A 10,528-nucleotide genomic window follows, 5' to 3' on the forward strand; every position below is an offset into this window, starting at 1 on the left:
AGGATGTTCTTGACCGCTGTCCAGTGATCCACTCCTGGATTACTTTGGTACCTCCCTGCTAAACTTATAGCAAGGCACACATCAGGTCTGGTACACAGCATTGCATACATGATAGAGCCTATGGCTGAAGCATAGGGAACATCTTTCATTTTCTCTCTATCTTCTGTAGTGGTCGGGCATTGAGTCTGACTCAACTTCACACCTTGTAACACAGGCAAAAACCCTTTCTTTGCTTGATCCATTTTGAACTTCTTCAAAATCTTGTCAAGGTATGTGCTTTGTGAAAGTCCAATTAAGCGTCTTGATCTATCTCTATAGATCTTTATGCCTAATATGTAAGCAGCTTCACCGAGGTCTTTCATTGAAAAACTCTTATTCAAGTATCCCTTTATGCTATCTAGAAATTCTATATCATTTCCAATCAGCAATATGTCATCCAGATATAATATCAGAAATGCTACAGAGCTCCCACTCACTTTCTTGTAAATACAGGCTTCTCCGAAAGTCTGTATAAAACCAAATGCTTTGATCACACTATCAAAACGTTTATTCCAACTCCGAGAGGCTTGCACCAGTCCATAAATGGATCGCTGGAGCTTGCATACTTTGTTAGCTCTCTTTGGATCGACAAAACCTTCCGGTTGCATCATATACAACTCTTCTTCCAGAAATCCATTCAGGAATGCAGTTTTGACATCCATCTGCCAAATTTCATAATCATAAAATGCGGCTATTGCTAACATGATTCGGACAGACTTAAGCATCGCTACGGGTGAGAAGGTCTCATCGTAGTCAACCCCTTGAACTTGTCGAAAACCTTTTGCGACAAGTCAAGCTTTGTAGACAGTAACATTACCATCAGCGTCAGTCTTCTTCTTGAAGATCCATTTATTCTCAATTGCTTGCTGATCATCGGGCAAGTCAACCAAAGTCCATATTTTGTTCTCATACATGGATCCCATCTCAGATTTCATGGCTTCAAGCCACTTTGTGGAATCTGGGCTCAGCATCACTTCTTCATAGTTCGTAGGTTCATCATGATCTAGTAGCATGACTTCCAGAACAGGATTACCGTACCACTTTGGTGCGGATCTCGCTCTGGTCGATCTACGAGGTTCAGTAGTATCTTGTTCTGAAGTTTCATGATCATCATCATTAGCTTCCTCACTCACTGGTGTAGGTGTCGCAGAAACATTTTTCTGTGATGTACTACTTTCCAATAAGGGAGTAGGTACAGTTACCTCGTCAAGTTCTACTTTCCTCCCACTCACTTCTTTCGAGAGAAACTCCTTCTCTAGAAAGGATCCATTCTTAGCAACGAATGTCTTGCCTTCGGATCTGTGATAGAAGGTGTACCCAACAGTCTCCTTTGGGTATCCTATGAAGACACATTTCTCCGATTTGGGTTCGAGCTTATCAGGTTGAAGCTTTTTCACATAAGCATCGCAGGCCCAAACTTTAAGAAACGACAACTTTGGTTTCTTGCCAAACCATAGTTCATAAGGCGTCGTCTCAACGGATTTTGATGGTGCCCTATTTAACGTGAATGCGGCCGTCTCTAAAGCATAACCCCAAAACGATAGCGGTAAATCAGTAAGAGACATCATAGATCGCACCATATCTAGTAAAGTACGATTACGACGTTCGGACACACCATTACGCTGTGGTGTTCCGGGTGGCGTGAGTTGCGAAACTATTCCACAATTTTTCAAATGTACACCAAACTCGTAACTCAAATATTCTCCTCCATGATCAGATCGTAGAAATTTTATTTTCTTGTTACGATGATTTTCAACTTCACTCTGAAATTCTTTGAACTTTTCAAATGTTTCAGACTTTATGTTTCATTAAGTAGATATACCCATATCTGCTTAAGTCATCTGTGAAGGTGAGAAAATAACGATATCCGCCACGAGCCTCAATATTCATCGGACCACATACATCGGTATGTATGATTTCCAACAAATCTGTTGCTCTCTCCATAGTACCGGAGAACGGTGTTTTAGTCATCTTGCCCATGAGGCACGGTTCGCAAGTACCAAGTGATTCATAATCAAGTGGTTCCAAAAGTCCATCAGTATGGAGTTTCTTCATGCGCTTTACACCGATATGACCTAAACGACAGTGCCACAAATAAGTTGCACTTTCATTATCAACTCTGTGTCTTTTGGCTTCAACATTATGAATATGTGTATCACTACTATCGAGATTCATCAAAAATAGACCACTCTTCAAAGGTGCATGACCATAAAAGATATTACTCATATAAATAGAACAACCATTATTCTCTGATTTAAATGAATAACCGTCTCGCATTAAACAAGATCCAGATATAATGTTCATGCTCAACGCTGGCACCAAATAACAATTATTTAGGTCTAATATTAATCCCGAAGGTAGATGTAGAGGTAGCGTGCCGACCGCGATCACATCGACTTTGGAACTGTTTCCCACGCGCATCGTCACCTCGTCCTTTGCCAGTGCCCGCTTATTCCGTAGTCCCTGTTTCGAGTTGCAAATATTAGCAACAGAACCAGTATCAAATACCCAGGTGCTACTGCGAGCTCTAGTAAGGTACACATCAATAACATGTATATCACATATACCTTTGATCACCTTGCCATCCTTCTTATCCGCCAAATACTTGGGGCAGTTCCGCTTCCAGTGACCAGTCTGCTTGCAGTAGAAGCACTCAGTTTCAGGCTTAGGTCCAGACTTGAGTTTCTTCTCCTGAGCAGCAACTTGCTTGCTGTTCTTCTTGAAGTTCCCCTTCTTCTTCCCTTTGCCCTTTTTCTTGAAACTAGTGGTCTTGTTAACCATGAACACTTGATGCTCCTTCTTGATTTCTACCTCCGCAGCTTTCAGCATTGCGAAGAGCTCGGGAATAGTCTTGTTCATCCCTTGCATATTATAGTTCATCACGAAGCTCTTGTAGCTTGGTGGCAGTGATTGGAGAATTCTGTCAATGATGCAATCATCTAGAATATTAACTCCCATCTTAATCAAGTGATTATTATACCCAGACATTGTGAGTATATGCTCACTGACAGAACTGTTCTCCTCCATCTTGCAGCTATAGAACTTATTGGAGACTTCATATCTCTCAATCCGGGCATTTGCTTGAAATATTAACTTCAACTCCTGGAACATCTCATATGCTCCATGACATTCAAAACGTCGTTGAAGTCCCGATTCTAAGCCGTAAAGCATGGCACACTGAACTATCGAGTAGTCATCAGCTTTGCTCTGCCAAACGTTCATAACATCTGGTGTTGCTCCAGCAGCAGGCCTGGCACCCAGCGGTGCTTCCAGGACGTAATTCTTCTGAGAAGCAATGAGGATAATCCTCAAATTACGGACCCAGTCCGTGTAATTGCTACCATCATCTTTCAACTTTGCTTTCTCAAGGAACGCATTAAAATTCAACAGAACAACAGCACGAGCCATCTATCTACAATCAACATAAACAAGCAAGATACTATCAGGTACTAAGTTCATGATAAGTTTAAGTTCAATTAATCAAATTACTTAAGAACTCCCACTTAGATAGACATCCCTCTAATCCTCTAAGTGATCACGTGATCCAAATCAACTAAACCATAACCGATCATCACGTGATATGGAGTAGTTTTCAATGGTGAACATCGTTATGTTGATCATATCTACTATATGATTCACGTTTGACCTTTCGGTCTCCGTGTTCCGAGGCCATATCTGCATATGCTAGGCTCGTCAAGTTTAACCTGAGTATTCTGCGTGTGCAAAACTAGCTTGCACCCGTTGTAGATGGACGTAGAGCTTATCACACCCGATCATCACGTGGTGTCTGGGCACGACGAACTTTGGCAACAGTGCATACTCAGGGAGAACACTTCTTGATAATTTAGTGAGAGATCATCTTATAATGCTACCGTCAATCAAAGCAAGATAAGATGCATAAAAGGATAAACATCACATGCAATCAATATAAGTGATATGATATGGCCATCATCATCTTGTGCTTGTGATCTCCATCTCCGAAGCACCGTTATGATCACCATCGTCACCGGCGCGACACCTTGATCTTCATCATAGCATCGTTGTCGTCTCGCCAATCTTATGCTTCCACGACTATCACTACCGTTTAGTAATAAAGTAAAGCATTACATCACGATTGCATTGCATACAATAAAGCGACAACCATATGGCTCCTGCCAGTTGCCGATAACTCGGTTACAAAACATGATCATCTCATACAATAAAATTCAGCATCATGTCTTGACCATATCACATCACAACATGCCCTGAAAAAACAAGTTAGACGTCCTCTACTTCGTTGTTGCAAGTTTTACGTGGCTGCTACGGGCTTAAGCAAGAACCAATCTCACCTACGCATCAAAACCACAACGATAGTTTGTCAAATAGACTCCGTTTTAACCTTCGCAAGGACCGGGCGTAGCCATACTCGGTTCAACTAAAGTTGGAGAGACAGTCGCCCGCAAGCCACCTATGTGCAAAGCACGTCGGGGGAACCGGTCTCGCGTAAGCGTACGCGTAAGGTTGGTCCGGGTCATCTCGTCCAACAATGCCGCCGAACCAAAGTATGACATGCTGGTAGGCAGTATGACTTATATCGCCCACAACTCACTTGTGTTCTACTCGTGCATATAACATCAACATAAATAACCTAGGCTCGGATGCCACTGTTGGGTTTCGTAGTAATTTCAAAAAAATTCCTACACACACGCAAGATCATGTGATGCATAGCAACGAGAGGGGAGAGTGTTTTCTACGTACCCACGCAGACCGACTGCGGAAGCGATGACGCAACGTAGAGGAAGTAGTCGTACGTCTTCACGATCCAACTGATCAAGCACCGAAACTACGACACCTCCGATTTCGAGCACACGTTCAGCTCGATGACGATCCCCGGACTCCGATCCAGCAAAGTGTCGGGGAAGAGTTCCGTCAGCACGACGGCGTGGTGACGATCTTGATGTACTACAGCAGCAGGGCTACGCCTAAACTCCGCTACAGTATTATCGAGGACTATGGTGGCTGGGGGCACCGCACACGGCTAAGGAATAGATCACGTGGATCAACTTGTGTGTTTCTGGGGTGCCTCTGCCTCAGTATATAAAGGACTAGAGGGGGGAGGCTGGCCGGCCAAGCTTGGCACGCCAGGAGAGTCCTACTCCCTCCGGGAGTAGGATTCCCCCCAATCCTAGTTGGAATAGGATTCGCGGAGGGGGAAAAGAGAGAGAGGGGGCCGGCCACCTCTCCTAGTCCTAATAGGACTAGGGGAAGGAGGGGGGCGCAGCCCATGTAGGGCTGCCTCTTCTCTTTTCCACTAAGGCCCATCATGACCCATTTAGCTCCCGGGGGGTTCCGGTAACCTTCCCGGTACTCCGGTAAAATCCCGATTTCACCCGGAACACTTCCGATATCCAAACATAGGCTTCCAATATATCAATCTTTATGTCTTGAACATTTTGAGACTCCTCGTCATGTCCGTGATCACATCCGGGACTCCGAACAACCTTCTGTACATCAAAATGCATAAACTCATAACATAACTGTCATCGTAACCTTAAGCGTGCGGACCCTACGGGTTCGAGAACAATGTAGACATCACCGAGACACGTCTCTGGTCAATAACCAATAGCGGGACCTGGATGCCCATATTGGCTCCTTCATATTCTACGAAGATCTTTATCGGTCAGACCGCATAACAACATACGTCGTTCCCTTTGTCATCGGTATGTTACTTGCCCGAGATTCGATCGTCGTTATTCCAAATACCTAGTTCAATCTCGTTACCGACAAGTCTCTTTACTCGTTCTGTAATACATCATCCCGCAACTAACTCATTTAGTTGCAATGCTTGCAAGGCTTAAGTGATGTGCATTACCGAGAGGGCCCAGAGATACCTCTCCGACAATCGGAGTGACAAAACCTAATCTCGAAATACGCCAACCCAACATGTACCTTTGGAGACACCTGTAGTACTCCTTTATAATCACCCAGTTACGTTGTGACGTTTGGTAGTACCCAAAGTGTTCCTCCGGTAAACGGGAGTTGCATAATCTCATAGTTATAGGAACATGTATAAGTCATGAAGAAAGCAATAGCAACGTACTAAACGATCGGGTGCTAAGCTAATGGAATGGGTCATGTCAATCAGATCATTCAACTAATGATGTGACCTTGTTAATCAAATAACAACTCTTTGTTCATGGTTAGGAAACATAACCATCTTTGATTAACGAGCTAGTCGAGTAGAGGCATACTAGTGACACTCTGTTTGTCTATGTATTCACACATGTATTATGTTTCCGGTTAATACAATTCTAGCATGAATAATAAACATTTATCATGATATAAGGAAATAAATAATAACTTTATTATTGCCTCTAGGGCATATTTCCTTCACATTTAAGTGTTGGGCCAATTTCTGGCCCGGTGTCACTTTCAGCCTATTGACGGCCCATAAATCAGTTGGGCCAATTGTAGTCGGACCTCAGTTTTGGCCTTTTAGCGGCCCATTTAAGTGTTGGGCCAATTCCCGGCCCTGTGTGCCTTTCGGCATGTTAACGTGCCATAAATGAGTTGGGCCATTTGTAGTCGGACCTTAGTTTTGGCCTCTTAACGGCCTATGCCCTTCATGGTCCAATACCAGCCCGGTTTCTCTTTCGTCCTGCTAAAGGCCCACAACACAGTTGGACCGTTTACAATACGACCCGACTTTTGGCCTCTTAGCGGCCCATGCTCTTCATGGTCCAATACAAGCCCGCTGTCTCTTTCGGCCTGCTAAAGGCCTACAGTATAGTTGGGCCATATGTAGCCCAAACTTAGTAACGGCCTGTTAACGACCCGTGAAATAAATTGGGGCCCCAAGTCAGATGGCGATTTTGGCAGGCTTGTATTATTGATAGTGGTGAGTGTCTTTACCACTGCATCATAACATAAATTAGGACGGGAACCAAACAGATTAATCACGAGTTATTGCCATATTACCTGGCCTAGATTTACTGGAAAGAAACAATGGGGTTGCCTTGCTGTTTTCAGAGTTTGTCTTCTTATCTTCAGCAGCCTGTACAAAATTAACACACTAGCATTGCTATCATTGCCCAAGTTAGATAATAGGAAAGCAACATTGACACAACGAACGTTTGGGCAACTAGCCTATACCAAATTAACACAATATGGCACAGCTATCATCAGCCAGGTAAGGTAATATGAAAGCAACATTGACACAATGAATGAATGGGCAACCAGAGAAGCACTACAATTCAGTAATGTGCGTGATATGAGATAGCACATTCATGCAGCTCAGTACGCAAAACTACCAGGCAGTTTTCCTTACGAAAATCAACATTGGCGCCTTTAACATTTTGCTACAACTAATTTTAGATCAAATAAAGGTTAGATTCATGCCGATTAACAAAATACATGCTGATGTAAAAATATAGTTATATACAACAGGTACTTACATCAGCACTGGAGCACAGAGAATTCCCGCAAGATATTTCCTCGAATACGATCCCAATGGAGGAAGCCTTGTATCGTTTAACCTTATTTTCTAAAAGAGAGACGGGTAAGAAACATGTAGAAAATATGATCAGAATGCTATAAAATTTCATGATGCGAGGATACGCACACGCTTCTTAGAATGGAGTTGACATTCTTTTGCTGGACTGGAGCGGACTAGTTCTTTGGCCACTGGAATCTGCTTATTACTAGTGGGAGTTGGGTTTCTCTGTGCTGGAGCAGTATCTATGAAAAATGGAGTTGGTTTATTATCTCCTGGCGTTTGGATCTTTTGCAAAGACTTGGTTTGTAACCCTTCAGATTCTAACATAGCCGTCTTCCCCTTGCATGCCTTATATAGAAAAATGGTGATTCAATTATAAAACATGCTACAACAGAGATGGAATAGGTACTGAAGAATAGAAAGGCATGACATATTGACATGTATTCACTCCATCCGGAAATAAATGGATGGGTCTAGGCGTATTTCAGTTCTAGATACATCTAGTTTTATCCATTTCTGCGACATTTAATCCGGCCGGAGGGAGTATGATGTAAGAGCTAGGGATACGATAGGACAACACAGTAAAAAAACACTGAAAAACCCACTGCAGAACCAAAGTATTCAAACCCACTGATATGAGATAGTACACTCGTGCAGCTCAGGATGCAAAACTACCAGGCAGTTTTCCTTGCAAAAATCAACATTGTGGCCTTTAATCATACATTTTGCTACAACTAAATTTAGATCAGATAAAGGTTGGATTCATGCCGATTAACAAAATACATGCTGATGTAAAAATATAGTGATATACAACAGGTACTTACATCTACATTGGAGCATAGAGAATTCCTGCAAGAATCTTTCCTCATAAACGATACCATTGAAGAAAATCTTCTATCTGTTAAGCTTATTTTCTAAAAGAGAGATGGGTAAGAAACATGTAGAAAATATGATCAGCATGCTATAAAATTTCATGATGCAAGGATACGCACACACTTCTTAGAATTGAGTTGACATATTTTTGCTGGACTGGAGCGGACTAGTTCTTTGGCCACTGGAATCTGCTTATTATCAGTAGGAGTTGGGTTTCTCTGTGCTGGAGCAGTATCTATCAAAACTGGAGTTGGTTTATTATCTCCTGGCATTTGGATCTTTTGCAAAGGTCTTGTTTGTAACCCTTCAGATTCTAACATAGTCGTCTTCCCCTTGCACGCCTTGTATAGAAGAATGGTGCTTTAATTATAAAACATGCGGCAGCAGAGAGATGGAATTGGTACTGAAGAATAGAAAGGCATGACATATTGACATATATTCCCTCCATCTGGAAAAAAAATGGATGGGTCTAGGCATATTTCAGTTCTAGATACATCCTTTTTTATCCATTTCGGCAACATGTAATCCGGACGGAGGGAGTATAGTGTAAGAGCTAGGGATACGACAGGACAACACAGCAAAAAAACACTAGTTGAATGTAAAACTGTATGCTAGCAGAATACGTATAGAAATAACTAAGGCAACATACACGTGTATGATTGGGAAAATAAGATGGCATTGCAACAGAGCACTAGAACATCACTTCAATGTAAAAAACATGGTATGGTAGACAGATGAAGTACATACTGATGAATAACAATGCATAAGATATTCAATAGCATGATGTCCAAATTAAGCAGATGGCATTGCGATAGAGTAGAATGACAGTACTTGAATTTGAAAACATGTTATCATGAATGGAATAGGTACTGAAAAACAGGAAGGCATGACATATTTACATGCATGATCAGCATGCTAAGCACATGGCATTGCAACAGAGTAGATACACTCCAGGACATTATATGCGTGTTGTCATATCACATGCCAAGTTAGAGCAAGGACCTTGTGGGGTGAAGAGGATTCATCATCTTTCTACAAGTCTTCTAAAGAACTGCCTTTACATGTTCCATCATATTGGGTATCATTGACATCAAGTTTATTGGCCTTTACATTGCTCCGTGAGGTTCTTGTGGATATATCAGTGTGTGCAATTATATCTGACATGCATGGAAGACAACTAGTAGTTAGATTTATGTAATGAGTGCCTGTAGGAGACGACATAAATAGTAGGACTAGGGTTAACTAGCAACAACATGTCTCATAAACTAAAGGGAGAACATAGATGAAAGCTACAAAATATGTATTGTTTGTACTCGAGATTAACTAGATGGCGCACAAAAGTATTAAAGAACAACATAGGAAATACTAGAAGTGGTATAATACTATAATCACCAGCCTGTGGGATAGCATTGGCTGATGGATGATAACTATGGAACAATGTTACCTAAAGAACAAGTATCTTAGCTGAACTATGGAACAACGTTAACTCCTGAACAAGACCCGTAAGAGATCAACATGAATACACAGTGAAATGTGATGATCTATTTTCCATGCTTAGATGAATAACAAAGCCACAAATGTTGCACACAAGTAAGATGAGGGTACAACCTATCTGGCTGCCATCCATAGGAGTGAGCATCATGTGCTGACTTGTCGATGGCCCTGCAGTTGTTGTGGCTATGCATGTCGGGCACGCGCATTCAATGCAGGGAACTGTTGAGTGGGGACTATAGCTCCCTTCTGGTGTATGCTTCCCTTGTTGGAGCAGCTGCGGTGAGTTGGAAGACGGTGTGTCTGAAGATGCAGATAACGCATAATGTTAAGAACGACATATCTCTTTGATCTGAAGAAATACACTAAGAGATCAACAACAAGGTACTAGAGTGGTCACACTGCTGTTGACTGAAGACTAAATTGGGGTCACACGTTTTTATTTTATTTTGGTACTGTCCGATCTACGCCCGATGGCTGGCCGTCTTGTGCCTCCCGGATGACACTGTTTGGAATCTTCCCCGAAGAGCCAGCGACCAACAGCAGAGCAGTCTGCCTCCGCCGTTCGTGGCCCCGGCCAAAACCCCGCTCCCCGCCCCACCGCACTGTCGTGGTTGCGCCGCCCCCGGGCCAATCCACAAAGACTCCCCG

This window comes from Triticum urartu, chromosome 3A, assembly GCF_056163025.1.
Source record: "Triticum urartu cultivar PI428250 chromosome 3A, HENAU_Tu73, whole genome shotgun sequence".
Classification (NCBI taxonomy): domain Eukaryota; kingdom Viridiplantae; phylum Streptophyta; class Magnoliopsida; order Poales; family Poaceae; genus Triticum; species Triticum urartu.